We start from the raw sequence: 16,051 nt of genomic DNA on the forward strand, positions 1-16,051 counted from the left end.
TCCTTGGAGAGGAAAGTAGAGAGCAGATAACAGATATCAGGTAAGTGTTAAGACCAGCCCAACTAAGAAGTTCTACTTCCAGAGAAATACTAGCTTGAGTACACCAGGAAATATGACAAAGCCCTGTTTGTGATTTTTAAAAAAAGTGGAAACAGTTGTCCATCAATGGGTAAATGCATAAACAATCTGTTACTTATCTAGTGAGTACTACATGGCAGTTAAAATTAGTGTGAGACATTTCTGTGTCTCAATATGTCTCAAAAAAACAAGATGCAAAAGGATATCTATTACATGATATTATATAAATTCTAAAAACACAAAACAATTTTATATATAATTTGTGGACACACCCATACATAAAAAAGGCATTAAACCTGCATGGAAATCGTTATACACATCATCTTCAAGCTACTGATTACCTCTGGGAGGGAAGGGACAAAGCCCTGGAAAAAGATCAGAAACAAATAGGACAAATGTCAGCATCTATTAAATCTCTGTGGTAGATCAATGGGTATCCTGTTATTTTCTATTGTTTTAAATACATCTGAAATACTGTATAAGAAAAATAAAGCAAGCTGGCATTTCAGAGAAATCCAAGATGTAGGCGTTCATGTACACTGGGAAGGATGGGAATGAGTCCTGGAAGATTCGGGGTTCAGTGGGGGTACGTTTTGAAAACTTATAAGGAAAAAAAGAATGACCTTGTTTGTTGTTCTGAGGCTCAAGTCTTTGTCTTTTGATGGAGGCATTTAACCCATTTATATTTACTTCAGAGCTGATTAAAAATATTTCCCCAATATTTCCCCAATTTCTCCTCCAATAAGGGAGGCAGTACAGATGAGTGATGGATAGATTTCACAAACATGTTTGTTTCACAACTCCGTGGTCACGAACTCCACCCATGCACATGAAACATCAACAGAAAATTTAGGGTCAGTGAGCGACCTTTGTTTGGATGATAAGAGCTGTGCTAGTGCCAGGCCTTTCAACCAGATCCATGTGAAATCTAAGTGGAATTTAAAATGAGCAATCTTCATCTCAAAGTGGATGTTGTCTCACCAGTTGGGACCCCATCAAACATATTGCTAAAGGACATTTCACTAGGAGAGGCGGGGAGGCGTGATGCAAAGAACATAGATTCTGAGACAGACACAAAACAATTCCATATATAGTTTGCCACAGCTGGACACTCACTCTTGCTGAGTGGGCGCTCATCTCCACCCCACCCAGATGGCAGATTGAGAGTCGGTCAGCACCGGGTTTGAGTCACATCTCTTATACTTACTAGCACTGGATGAATTAGTTCATCACTCTGAACTTCAGGCCCACATCGTAGAACCGGGACGCTGGCAGCTACCTAACAGAGCTGTTGGCAAATTGAACCAGAGAGCTTATCTAAACCCCTGACACGTGGTGGGCCCTTGGTGGACTTTTTAATTTTATTTTCCCTCTCCCATCTCTGGGGTATGACTGACACCATCTCATTTCACCCTCCCAGGAAGGTAGGCAGGAAGTGAGCCCCACAGAAGGGTTGATGCTGGCCTTGAGGCAGGTTCCTCAGACTGGCCACCAGGCTGTTATTGTCTCTGGTTTCCTGATCAGTCCACCGACAGACAGTTCCATCAGGGAAGGCAGGGGGATTCAGCCACGGGGGAGGGGGGGAAGGAGGGGAGGGAGGAAGGACGCCCCCTCCCCGCCACCAGCCCCCATCTGAGGAGTGTCCAGCCGGCCTTCCAGTGGCTGCCAGCTCCCCTCCTGAGCTTGCATCAGCAGAGAGGAGCAGCATGTTGAGGTCTGTCTGCGCTGGCTCCACGCTCCACATGCCCTGGCCCCCATACACCATTTGTCGGGCAGCAGAACAGAATTTGCTCATAAATAAACAAGATCTTGGGTTTCACGTTGGGGAGGCGATGACAGAAGAGGGCCTGGGGCTCTCGCCGTTATCTGCACCCGGGCCTGCCAACTCCTCGCCGCCTGGAAGGGCCGAGAGCAGAGAGGAAGGAGAGCCCAGCCAAGAGCACATTTTTCGGTCATAGAGTCACTGCCTGGCGGCCAGCGCAGCTCCTCTCATTTCCCGCGACGTCCCTCACACTGGCCACCAGGGACTCTGGGCTCGGCAACCACCAAACCCCTGCCCAGCCAAACGTAAGCACCTGAACTTGGTTAGTAAGGAGGTGGGTGGAGGGTCGGCCAGAGCCTGGAAGATGTCAGGCCTGGAGGAGAGGGGTTTAGCAGTTTCTAGCCTAGACCACCTGAACTGTCCCAGATGAATTCTCAGCACAACCCCACGTGGCCAGAAATGGGGCTTGTTCCGTCCAGGGGCAAGCCCAGTGCTGGCTGAAGAGGAAACTGAGGACCATCCCACCCGGTCTAGGCACCGTGCGTTCTGTGTCCATGTCTGATGAAGATCAGATCCCAGGCAGAAAATGATCACCTTCCAGCCTTGGGAGAATGGAAGAAATGGAAAACTACACAACAAGAAAAAAGGATGAATTATTGCCACACGGATGAATCATACACACATAATGTTGACCAAAAGAAACCAGACATAAAAGAATATACACTGCATGATTCCATTTGCATAAAGTTCAAAAATAGAATTAATCTATGGTGATCAAAGTCAGAATCATGGTTACCTCTTGGAGGGGGGATTGACTTAGAAGGGGCATGGGTGCTGGTAAAGTTCTGTCTCTTGATGTAGGTGGGGATTGCATGAGTGTCTCTATCAGGGAAAGACCCTGAGCTGTGTTCGTGGGATGAATGTGCTTTTCTACTTTATCTTATGTAGGTTATCCCTCAAGGAAAAGGTTTTTTAAAAGGATTTTAAAAAGAATGAAAGCAAATCAGATCACCTCCTTCCGTGATTAAAACCTTAACACTGACTGCCTACTGCATCTCCAAACTCCCAACTTAATGTCACCTTCTCAGAGAGGCTGTCCCTGACCACTTATTTTAAGTTGCTCACCCCTAATCACTCGCTACACTGTCTTTTTAAATTGTCATCCTAACAGGTACCATCATCTGAGGTGATTTCATTTATGTATCTATTTGTGTTTTGTCAGCCGGCCTCCACTTGGATTTAAGCTCCTCCAGTTGTCCTGTTCCTTCAGGATTCCCACTGCCTGCCTGTAGGAGGTGCAGCAGGCATTTGGTGTTTGTCTTTCCAGCAACCAATCCCCCTCTCCATTTAACTGGAGATTCCACCTTTCCCCAATTCTCAGCCCATGTGGTCTGGGTGACGTTTCTGGAGGACTTTTAATCTTTCCTGCTGTACTTGAACCTGAATGAATGTGGGACTGTGTCTGTAGCTGCAGCCAGCAATGTTACTATGTGGAGGAGGGAAGAACTGATAGATGCAAAGAGACTAGGTCTTGAAAATATCACTTGAGGCCTAGTTCAAGCTATACCTGAAGCCAGAACTATACCCGAACTTTCAGTTACATGAATCATTAGATTCCCATTTTCTTAAGCTACTTTGTCTGGGTTTTCTTGCAACCAATGAGTGTCTGTGCCAAGCCCTGTGCTGAGAGTAAAGGAAACTGAGGACAGTCTTACGCAGTCTCTAGGGGGCAGTAAGCACTGTGTCCACATCTGATGAAGATCAGATCACAGACAGAAAACAACACACCTTCCCAACAGTGGGAGAGTACTAAGCTGTTCAAAATATTCACTGAGTAAATAAGTAAATGGATGGATGGATGGATGGATGGATGGATGGATGGATGGGGAAAATGGGTGAATGGGTGGATGAGTGAATGGATGGGTGTATTTCTCTTGAGGAAAGGTGCTCATCATCACCAGGCAATGGAAGTAGAAAAGAACTTTAGATTCCAGGTGGGAGAGACCACTGGGCCTGGAGGGCTTCACAGATAAGGTAGGGATTGAGTCAGATATGCAGGAAAAAACTGAGGACTAGTATTTCTTGATACCTTTACCACGAGGTTGGTATAATTATCTCCACTTTGCAGATGAAGAAACTGAGTCTCAGAAAGGTATAATGGTTAGCCAAGGTCACATGGCCAGAAAGTGGCAGCCAGGATGGAAACCCAGGTCTGGCTGATGCCAAAATTTCTCTGTGGGCTCTCTTCCCAGTCTGCTGCCTGGGACCCTGTGTCTGCAGTGTCAGAAAATGAACTTGGAGGACAGCGGTCTCAAAGTCCCATCCTGGCGATGCTCAGGGCCCCCTGGGAGGCCCAGGCCGGATCCTCTCCACCCCTCGGAAACTCATGTCAGCGGCCTGACAGCTGTATTCCACTGGCTGGCCACAGCTGCCACTGAGGTCCTTGTTCCTGATGCTGAATGTTCCACCACTTTTTCCTGGCACCCCAGGCCTGACGGCCGCTCAGGAAAGCTACTGTACTTGTGAGAAAAGTGAGGTCAGTGCATGTTTCCATCTACTCAGAGAAGGAAAACAAAAACAAATATTCTCGCTACTGAATGTGCTTTTTATTCAGCAGAATCCATCCCCAGAAGGCTTAATTTATGGTTCACCCATGTGTCCCTGAGCATATTTACCAGGGGACATCGTGGGGAAGCCTGGAGGGGCCTGTGGCCCTGGCTACGTCCTGGCAGCGGCTCCAGCTCCTACAGCAGCAAAGGCCAGAGAGTAACAGCAAGAAGATGATGGTCAGGATCACAGACAGTGAGGTCAAGCCTTGGGGGCATATATAGAACAGTGAGAAGAAATGGCTACTTGCATTTCTGCTTTGCACATGCTGTTCTGGCATACCTTTCTATTGTCCAGTCTGGCAAACTCCTACTCATTCGTCAAAGCCCAGCTCCAGCCTTCCCCGAAGGCTCTGGGCAGAGATGGCCCTACCTTCTTGGAACTCGCTGAGCCCTGCATCCATTCATCTTGGGACAGGCCACCTGGTATGCTTCTGTTTAGCCAGGGACCTCTCAGAGGCAAGGACCATGGCAATACACCTCTGAAAGCCCGACCTGAGTCATAGCACATAGTGAGTGATGAGTGAGAGAGAGACTGAGAGAGCAAACTGGGGCAAGAAAGAGCGTGGGCTACAGAGCGAGGCTGGTAGAGTCTCCGGGGCCCTGCAGGATGGTGGACTGAACAGCAGTCTGTCAGAGTTGGGCATGGGGCTTGTGTGGCTTTGGAGACCAGGTTCAAGAGGTATGTTTTAACGGTGGGAAAGAAGGCCTGGCTGAGATGGGGTGGGTGACAGCTGACCGTCACCCCCCGAGGCTACTGGATTTCAAATCCAGGCTGACCTCTCATTTCACAGATAAGGACATGAGAGCCAGCAAGGGGCTGCCTTGTTAAGCTCATTCTTGCCTGGTGCCCCATTCACAGCCCACTGTTCTCAGACGCACCCTAACCCCCTCTGGGTTCCTGCCTCTGCCCCTCCCCTCCTCTCTCCCCCAACCCAGGAGATCTATGTTCTGCTCGCTGGCACTTTCTGGGCATGTGGTCAAACCCACAGCTCTGGATGCCACTCCCTCCTCCTCCGGATCCTCAGTTTTCTCATTGCTGAAACCAAGGTTGCTATCGCTGCCTCAGCTGGGTCAGAAATGAGGTTTTACAGGTGAAGCCCTTGACATGGTGCCTGGAACAGAGCAAGCACTCAGTTCCTTCCTTCCTTCCACAGGCTCTGTTTGGCTTTTCCTCCTCTCTCTGTGAAGTCTATCCCCTCCCCCAGCCGATCTTTTGCCCACAGGCAAAAGTCTGTCCGACCCTGGAGTCTTGGCGGCCACTGATCGGGCCTGTCCCCAGCATTTGTGTCCATAGCAGCCTGTTACCCTCGTGATGTATGGCTTGGGTCGGGTGGGTGTCCGTTGGCTGCCTGCCCCATTCCCTTCCAGACGAGAAGGGCTGGGAAGCTTGATTTCATTTATTTTCATACATAAGAGACAAAGGGGCGGGGAAGAGAGAGAGAGAGAAGGGGGAGGGCTGGGGGGGTTGCTGGGAGAGCAGAGAAGGGTGTTGGGAGCCTCAGGCCCCGCTTGTCTCCTGATCGCCCAGGTCTGGCCGATGGACGCATGCCACCGCTGGAGGGGCTGACCAGGAACTTCAGAAGCCACATGGCCACTCACAGTGGATGAAGGTCTCTTGTCCTCCTCTTCCTCCTCGGCGAGCTTCTTCTCTGGAGGCTGGGGACATGTCTCCTATAAATTATTCTCCTTCACAGGCAGCGCGTTTTTCTTTATGAATCATGCAGTATCCGCCTCTGGCCTCAGTGTGTGTAAAACAACAAATCAGGAGAAATTTGACTTGACCCAAGCAGGGAAGTTTCCATCCATCACAAGAGGAAAATGTTGGTGCAGCAGGGAGAGGCACAGAGCTGGTGACAGACCGAGGGGGCGCGGGGACAGGGCAGGGGGCCCCAGTCTGGGCTCTCGGAGGCTCCAGGGTGGGTGGGAGACACCCACGGGCTCCAACAGCATCAGCTTCTGGAGTAGCCATCATTCCCTGGTCTCTCACTGAGCACTGCCCTGATCTTCTCCTGGGCTCCTCTGGGCCCTGCCACACCTGGATAAAAGTCACCTTTTCCCCCATTCTCTCCCTTCCCCTCCACACAGAGCTCCTCATAGCTCCCCAAGCAGGCCATGGTCCTCTGCACCTCTGTCTTTGTGCACGCTGTCCCCACGGACTCAAAGAACAGCCTTCCCTTCCAAAACCTGACTCGTGGGCATGCCTGTGGTGATGTTTCCTAGACCCTCAGGGAGAGCCGCCCATGCCTTCTTGGGGAGCCATCACTCTCTTGAGTCGGTGAAATCATTTTCTATGTTTCTGTCCCCCCGAGCCCACCCCAGGCTGACTGTTCCACGCAGGCCAGGCTAGGCCCTTACAGATCCCTGTATCCCTACGTGGCCACTCTACGGAGGCAGGAGTCTTGCTTTATCACCAGCACTTAGCACACAGTAGTTGCTCAATGAACACTGGAAAAAATCCCCTGGTACCCTGAATGGGGGTTGGTATATGCTCAGTGGTCTCTGATCTGCTAGAGGCCCCACTCAGGGCCTGACACTTGTTGGGGCTGATGAATGGAAGATGGAATTGACGACGGGGCAGACTGGTGTCAGGAGGTGAGGGCTGGTTCCTTCTGCGGGCAGAAACTTTTGGCTCTGGCTGCCTGCTCCAGCCCAGGAAACCAGCTGACCTGTAATGTTCAGCTTCAGCTTACTCACAGCCCGGCCCACTGTCTGGATCCAGACTGCCCCCCTGAGTGAATGCACCTCACCTGGGCCCTGGGGCAAGGGGGCTATATCACTCTGCAGCTCAGTGGACGGGCTCTCCATGAATGTGGCTTTCGGGTCCTCTCCTGGACGTCTAAAGTCAGACATACAATAGTCACCACCCTGCCCATACACATGTATGACCCCAACCCCTCCCACCTCTCTTTCTCTCTCTATCCGCAGAAAAGTCCCCTCTTGACTTCAGGGCAGAACTATGTCTAAAGAGGGGAGGGGGCAGTATGGAAATCAGACTGGGACCGGGGAAGGGGGATGAGGGTGGCTCAGAGGACTTGCCCCAATGGCTTCTGAGGATGGAAGATGCCGGACGTAGGCCATGTTCTGGAAGGCTCTGAACACATCTTTAATCAGAGGCTGCAGATTACGTGCTCTAGATTACATGTCCAGAGTCCTGGGTTCTGGTCCCAGCACTGTCATCAACTTACTGTGTGATCTAGAAGAGGTCTTTTTCCCTCTTTGGGTCTCTATTTCTGTGTTTTTGAAAAATACTAGTGCTAGTTACTAGTTATTGGCAGCTTTCTTCATGCCAGCCACTGGGCTGACCTCTTTTAGCCCTCTCAGCACTGCATTCATTATAAGAATCATTACTATCCTCTTTCTTCAGTTGTAGAACTCAGCTCAAGAGGTGACTTACTCAAGATCATACACCAGCAAGAGGTGGGGCAGAATTTGGTGCCTGAGGCACATTCTTCCTCAGCCACCACGCCAAGCCACATGGAGGGGGTTGGAGAGCATCATTCCTATGACCCTACCGCTCTGACTGGCTTGTCAAGTCCATTTCTACCCTTCCTCCAGGGAGCCCCTCAGGCCTTACTGACTGGCTTCAGGGCCCCTCCACCCTATTCTCACAAGGGCTCTGCACTGACCTCCATCCCATCTCCACTGGGGCCACCATTTCCTGGTGACCAGTCTTTCTGCTGGACCCAGCAGGGGACAGCACAGGTGCTAGGGGATGCAGTGCCTTTCCAACAGAACCCATCCTACGGGGGGCTGTTTTCAAGGATGAGGGCGGAGGGAGCTGAGAACTGCTTACTTTCAAGGTGAACAGAGCAAGATGTAGTTGAGGGTGAAGAGACGGAGCAGGGTAATGGGAGCTACCCCATGGGATTCACCAGGCATGCCTCACTCTGAGGACCTTGATCTTGACCCATCCTCACTATTCCACCTCCCTGCTGAGTCCTGGCCTCTGGTCCGCGGGCCCCCACCAGTGGCACTTGGTGAGAATCATTTTTAAATACTCCCTTTCTCTGTATTTCAAGATTATCTTTGGTAATAATTATATAATAATCAGTAATAATTGTTATTTTCTTGTTTTAGTTCTCAGCTTTCATCATTAGCAAAAATAAATTTTGCTTTTAAAAACAGTATGCAAATTCAGTAGACTAATTCATGTATGAATTAAAATTTGCACTTACCAAACAAAAAACTTACATCTCTCCATTTCCCCTCAGTTTCATGTTTTAATTTTGAAGGCTAAGTGGTCACATAGAATGACAGAATTACAGCAGCTCACATTCTATTTTTTCACCTTTTTAATTCCTCTGCTATCACTATTTAAATGCAGCAACATACAGTGCCATGAGGGATGGAAACATGGTCTGGCCTGAAATGAATTTGAAAGATTCTGAAACTTTAGGGGTTTAGTTTCAAAATGAACCCACATAGCTTCATCAGGGGTGTTCTCCAAACCAACTTCCATGTAGAATAGAAAGTTTATTAAAGGGTAAGTAATAAAAATGTGCTAATATGAAGTTTACTTCATATTTACTTATTGTTAAAACTCCACAATAACTGCAACAATTGTTTGGAACTAAGACCAACAACATTTTCTTTTTTGCGGGGGAGCAGTGTTTTATCAGTGTCATTGTTTAGAATTGCCAGCACATGGGAATAATAAAAAACAGATCGACTTGTAGTCAGTTTTATTACTGCTTTTCAGCTCCCTACAGAAAACGTACCCCCTTATTTTCTGCATCCTGATAGATGCCCCTGAACCATCTTTGGTCCGCCGCTGCCCCAGCCAAAACTCTGAGATTTCACCACAGTCCCTCCACTAGGGTCCCTGTCTCCAGGGTCCAGGCACTATCTCGCCTGCCTTGTACCATGACCTTTGCACTTCCCAAGAGAACTGATCAGACATTTTTGGTCAAATGTCCCTAAATTTAGGTTTGTTTGATATTTTTTCATGATTGTGCTTAGGTTTTGCATTTTGGCAAGAATACACAGGGATGATTTTGGAGCCTTAGTTCATAATGTTAATATATCTTATTACTGGTGATGTTGATCTCGATCTCTTGACTAAGGTAATTTCTGCCAGGTTTCTCCACTGTAAAGTAGTTACTTCTTTTTCTTTGTAGTTGATATATAGCTTGGGGGAGATATTTTGAGACTAGGCAAATTCTGTTTTGCCCCAGGCTTTCACCACTAATTTTAGCATCCACCACTTTTGTCCACAACAATTATTACTGTGTTGTTTATCTAATGGTAATTTTCTATTTCCCTTTTTCCTTCTCCATTTATTAATTGGAATTATCCAGTATGGAAGAACTGTGCCATCTCTTCTATTATTTCTTTAAACAATTACTTATATCAGTAAGACTCATGCATAATTATTTTATTTATTTATAAATATATTTTATTTTATTTATTTTTATTTTTGGCTGCGTTAGGTCTTAGTTGCTGTGAGCAGGCTTTCTTTAGTTGTGGCGAGCTGGGGCCACTCTTCGTTGCAGTGCATGGGCTTCTCTTGTTGCGGAGCATGGGCTCTAGGAGCGCGAACTTCAGTAGTTGTGGCTCACGAGCTCTAGAGCGCAGGCTCAGTAGTTGTGGCGCACGGGCTTAGTTGCTCTGTGGCTTGTGGGATCTTCCCGGACCAGGGCTCAAACCCGTGTCCCCTGCATTGGCAGGCGGATTCTTAACCACTGCGCGACCAGGGAAGTCTCTGCATATTTATTTTTTTCTATGGGTTATAATTCAATTATAACCCATAGAATTGAATATAAATATTCGATTATATTCAATTATAACCCATAGAATAATTATATCATTATTTATTTTGTTTTTCAAATTGCTTCAGTGTTGGACATTAGAAGCTCTTCAGTTTGGGTCCTATTTTTCTTTTAAGAAACCTACATATTTTTTATTTTGTGTCACCAAATGATGTTCCAGGCTCATCTCCTCATTTTATATTTTTCCTGTCTCAACCACTGGATCAACCACTTATCTAAGGAACCCTGGTGGTTTTTTTTTTTTCTTTCCAACATGCTCTTTAGAAACCAAGATCTGGTTACTAGGTGTGCTCATGACTACTTGGGTGTCGCTGCTTCTAGGCCCTCTAGTGGGGACAGGGCTACTAACCCACACATTTACTCACATTACCTGTCTGTCTGTCTATCAGCTATCTATCTTTCTATCTATCTATCTATCTATCCATCCATCCACTCATCCATCCATCATTTAAAATATGACTTTATATACTGATAATTCAGACTGCAGGCTAACATCTTAGGGTTCGTTTTAGCCTTTGCCTTTTATTTATAGCTTCTTTCTCCAATAATGAAAAACTTGATTCTTATTATCTAAAAAATATTTGTGTTTTCATACTCATTTGTATTTTCAAATTTATTTGCATAAAAATCTGCAGAGCATTTGTGTATGATTTTTAAAAATTTAACATTTCCATGGTTATTTTCCCCCTTGTCACTTCACATTTTGTATATTTGTGCTTTCTTCATTTTATGCTTAAATTAGCTAGTGCTGTGTCTATTTTGTTATTTTTTTAAACCAAGATTTTGATTAATTCATTAGGTCTTTGTTCTATTGTCTTCTTCATGAATCTCTGCTTTTTTTTTTTTTAAAGAAATTCACGTTCTTTTTTTTTAAATTTTTTTATTTATTTATGACTGTGTTGAGTCTTCGTTTCTGTGCGAGGGCTTTCTCCAGCTGCGGCAAGTGGGGACCACTCTTCATCGTGGTGCGCGGGCCTCTCACCATCGCGGCCCCTCTTGTTGCGGAGCACAGGCTCCAGACGCGCAGGCTCAGCAATTGTGGCTCACGGGCCCAGTTGCTCCGCGGCATGTGGGATCCTCCCAGACCAGGGCTCGAACCCGCATCCCCTGCATTGGCAGGCAGACTCCCAACCACTGCGCCACCAGGGAAGCCCCCAGAATCTCTGCTTTTATCTTTATTATTTCCTTGCTGTTGCTTTCTTTTGGTTTGCTTTGTTGTTATTGTTATAGTTTTTTGAGCTAGGAATTTAATTTATTTTATTTTTCATATTTACTGATAAAAGTGCTAAAATAATGAGTTTTTCTCTGATCACTGCTTTAAATGAATCCCAGATTCTGATATGGAGTATCTTCATTGTCATTATTATTATTATTTTAACTCTGTAATTTCAGTTTTTATTTTCCCTTTACCTAGGAGTTTTTTAACAGGAGATTTTTAAACTTCAAGGTAGAAGGACCTGTATGGTTTTTGTTAGTATTGCAGTTTTATTTTGATCAGAGTGTTGTTTGTAATATTTCTACCTTATGGAAGTTACTGATGTGTATTTTTTGTTTTTTTTTGTTGTTGTTGTTTGTTTTTTGCCATGCCACATGGCATGCGGGATCCTAGTTCCCCGACCAGGGATTGAATCCATGTCTCCTGCAGTGGAAGTGTGGAGTCTCAACCACTGGGCTGCCAGGGAAATCTCCTGAAGTGTTCTTTATGATAACTTTTTTGTGAATGTGCTATGGACACAATAATTTTCTATTATCAGAATGTAGACTTCAACCTATGTCTATATGATCTGCCCTATTAATTATGTTGTTTTAGATCTTCTATCTCTTTCTTCCCCCCATATCACCTATATTGTACTATGAGTGGTGTATTACAGTCTATCATTAGTATGTTTCTATATATATCTCCTTGCATCTTTTCTAGTTTTTGCTCATGAAAATGAGTGCAGTGTTATTTGGTGCATAAATATTCATATGTTATATCTTCATTTTAGATTGAAGCTTTTAGTGTTAATAAATGTCCTTCATTGTCATTTTTAATGCTTTATGGCTTGAATTCTACTTTGTCTGATATCAGTATTACTTCCTCTGATTTCTTGTTTGTTTGTTTGCTTGTCTTCACTTGCCATGTATACTTTCATCCATCTCTATTTTTAGCCTTTCTGAATTCCTTTGTTTTGTGTGTGTATATTTTACACAGCATATAATTGGGGTTTTTTTGTGAGCCACATTTAAAATCTTTTTCTTTTAAAAGGTGAGTTAAGCTCATTCACAGTTATTGAAATAACTGACAGGTTTGATCTCATTTCTATTGTACTATTTTATAATGATGTATATTTTGCTATACTCACTATGTTTCTTAGAGGACATTCTTTATATTGTTAAATCCACTTAAAAGTTTGAGACTTGGGGCTTCCCTGGTGGTGCAGTGGTTAAGAATCCGCCTGCCAATGCAGTAGACACGGGTTCGAGCCCTAGTCCGGGAGGATCCCACATGCCGCGGAGCAACTAAGCCCGTGCACCACAACTACTGAGCCTGCACTCTAGAGCCTTTGAGCCACAGCTACTGAAGTCCGCACACCTAGAGCCCATGCTCTACAGCAAGAGAAGCCACCACAATGAGAAGCCTGTGCATGGCAATGAAGAGTAGCCCCTGTTCGCCACAACTAGAGAAAGCCTGTGCGCAGCAACGAACACCCAATGCAGCCAAAAATAAATAAATAAATTAATTAATTAATTAATTAATTAATTAATTTTTAAAAAAAGTTTGAGACTTACTTTATGGCCCATTGTATGGTTTATCTGGTTTTTGTAATTGATTTGTAAGAGCTCTTTATATATTAAGGATACAGATCCTTTGTCAAATACATTATAAATCCTCTCTACTTTTAGTTGATGGAAAGAGTGGTTGTCTGAGGAGAACAGAGAGTCAAATAAGGAGCTGTATATTTAAAAAGGTAAATATTTTTCTATTACTCATATAAACAACTTGAGTATGTTCTCTCTCTCTATCTTCAATTGCCTTTATTTAGATCTTCATCATTTCTCTCCTGTATTATTAGACAACCCAATTAACTATTTGGCACTAAAATTCCTTGTTTGTAGATTATATACTGCCTCCAAGTTATCTTTTTTCTTAAATTTATTTGGTTTGACAGCTTGTCTACAAATTCCCTGGTTTTATACAGTTGAAAGGTATCAATCATTCAAATAACAAAATGCAACTGAAACAAAATAGTTATTTGTAGTGAGGTGGATGGACCTAGAGTCTGTCATACAGAGTGAAATAAGTCAGAAAGAGAAAAACAAATACTGTATGCTAACACATATATATGGAATCTAAAAAAAAAAAAAGGTTCTGAAGAACCTAGGGGCAGGACAGGAATAAAGATGCAGACGTAGAGAATGGAATGAGGACACGGGGAACGGGAAAGGTAAGCCGGGACGAAGTGAGAGAGTGGCATGGACATATATACACTACCAAATGTAAAACAGATGGCTAGTGGGAAGCAGCCGCATAGCACAGGGAGATCAGTTCGGTGCTTTGTGACCACCTAGAGGGGTGGGATAGGGAGGGTGGGAGGGAGCTGCAAGAGGGAGGAGATATGGGGATATATGTATATGTATAGCTGATTCACTTTGTTATAAAGCAGAAACTAACACACCATCGTAAAGCAATTATACTCCAATAAAGGTGTTAAAAAAAATTGCAACTAACGCTCAGCTCTTGTATGGGCAGATTTTAACAAATTGTCATGATCCAGCTGATGTGTTTGGTAATAAAGTGTCATGTGTGATATAATCACTTCACTACAAATTAATTCAATCCAGACAGGATGATCATACACACTGTGAGTCTCCTAAAAGTCACCTGGGAAGTGGGAATAATTAACATGAAGCAATACCTTCAGTCAGCTCTCCTCCCCAACCCCAGCCTGTCACACTCCAGTCACACTTAGCTGGAAGGTCTTCAATAACATCAGGCTCTCTCAAACTTCCTTGCCTCAAGCCTTTCTTAACTGCTGCCTTAACTAGAAAATTCCAGCTCATTTCAGGAGCCTGCTCAGTTGTCATTTCTCTGTGATAGGGACAGAACTTGAGGTCCTCTTCCAGGAAGTAAGGGCATTAACTGTCGAAGAGAGACTGTGTTCCTCACTCTCTTTCCCAGAACGGCTCCTTCTCATCTTCCAGGATTTTTCATCTTACATGTCTTGTCAATCAGGAAGCCTTCCCTAACCCCTGAGTCCCAGTCAGGAAACTCCTCTTGTGCTTTTTCTTTCCTCTCTCCTTACCCTGTAGAGTCATTGTCTGTTTTCTAGTCTATTCCCCCATTAGACTGGGAACTTTCTTGTTCACCTTGGGGTCTCTAGATCCTAGCACAGTGCCTTACACATGAGAGGGCTGAATACATCTTTTTTGAAAAGAGAAATTCGTATCATTACTGCATACGATGATATGATGCTTATCAAAGCAATTATTTAAGCCTCAGTTTCTATATCTATAAAATGGTGAGAATTCCATAAAACAGTATTTGCAAAATGCTTACCAGTATGGCCAGCACTTTGTAAGTGCTCAGTAAATGGTGTTGATTGTTATTATTACTCAGGAATTACCAACGGGCTTCATTCTGTTGCAAAGTTGTCTCTGAGATGTAGTTTGAGAAAGTAAATAATAAAAGATGACGAGCATAAAATTAAGGGTCTTTGAAAAAAATAACCACTAACAGATATCCAGGGTTACAGCCATAATAACAGGTTCACAAGCTCTGGTCGGCAGTATTGACAATTTGCTACTTTGGAAAAATAAATATTCCAGTAATGTTCTAGATACCCTATTTTGAAGAAATCCTAGAAAGCTCATTCAGAAGAACCTTACTGAGAGTGGTCTTGGTTAGTGCCACAAAGCAAAAGTGGAAATTGAAGAACTCAAAAAGAACTATTAATATTATAATTCCGGGAAGACAGCTGACTTCTCAAATATTAACTAACTACTTAGTGAAAGTAAAACTCATTTGTGTGAGTGATAAGTGAAAAGTTCATATCATACCCCATGCTTGAAACTGTCTAATGTCTCCTCTTGCATTAAGAAAAAGCCTAGGGCTTCCCTGGTGGCGCAGTGGTTGAGAAACTGCCTGCCAATGCAGGGGACACGGGTTTGAGCTCTGGTCTGGGAAGATCCCACATGCCGCGGAGCAACTAGGCCCGTGAGCCACAACTACTGAGCCTGAGTGTCTGGAGCCTGTGCTCTGCAACAAGAGAGGCCGCGATAGTGAGAGGCCCGTGCATCGCGATGAGGAGTGGTCCCCACTCACCGCAACTAGAGAAAGCCCTCACACAGAAACGAAGACCCAACACAGCCAAAAATAAATAATAAGTAAATTAAAAAAAAAAAAAAAGAAAAAGCCTAGCTCTTCACTATGGCCCTTCAGGTCCTACTGATGATGTCCCTGCCCCCTCCTCTGATTTCATCTCCTACGTTCCTTCTGCACGTTCCTTCCAACACATCTGCTAGATTCCTCCTGGCCTCAGGGCCTTTGCACTTGCTGCCTGGAGTGCTCTTCCTCCAGGTCTTTGCCCAGTTACTCTTTATCATTCCAGCCTCACCTTCAGTGTCACCTCTCCAAGGGAAACTCCAGCCTGCTCTAAGTACATCCATTTCAGATTCTCTTTCTGTCCCATTACTTTTTGCATTTGTCACCATCTAAAATAATACTATTGTGTCAGTAGTTGTTTATTGTCTGTCTCTCTGTGAGGTAAGAGACATCGTAGGTCTTATTTACCCATGTCTCTAGCACCTAGAACAATGCTTGGTGTATAGTTGGTGCTCAGCAAATATTTGTT

Source organism: Balaenoptera acutorostrata, chromosome 2 (assembly GCF_949987535.1).
Source record: "Balaenoptera acutorostrata chromosome 2, mBalAcu1.1, whole genome shotgun sequence".
NCBI lineage: Eukaryota > Metazoa > Chordata > Mammalia > Artiodactyla > Balaenopteridae > Balaenoptera > Balaenoptera acutorostrata.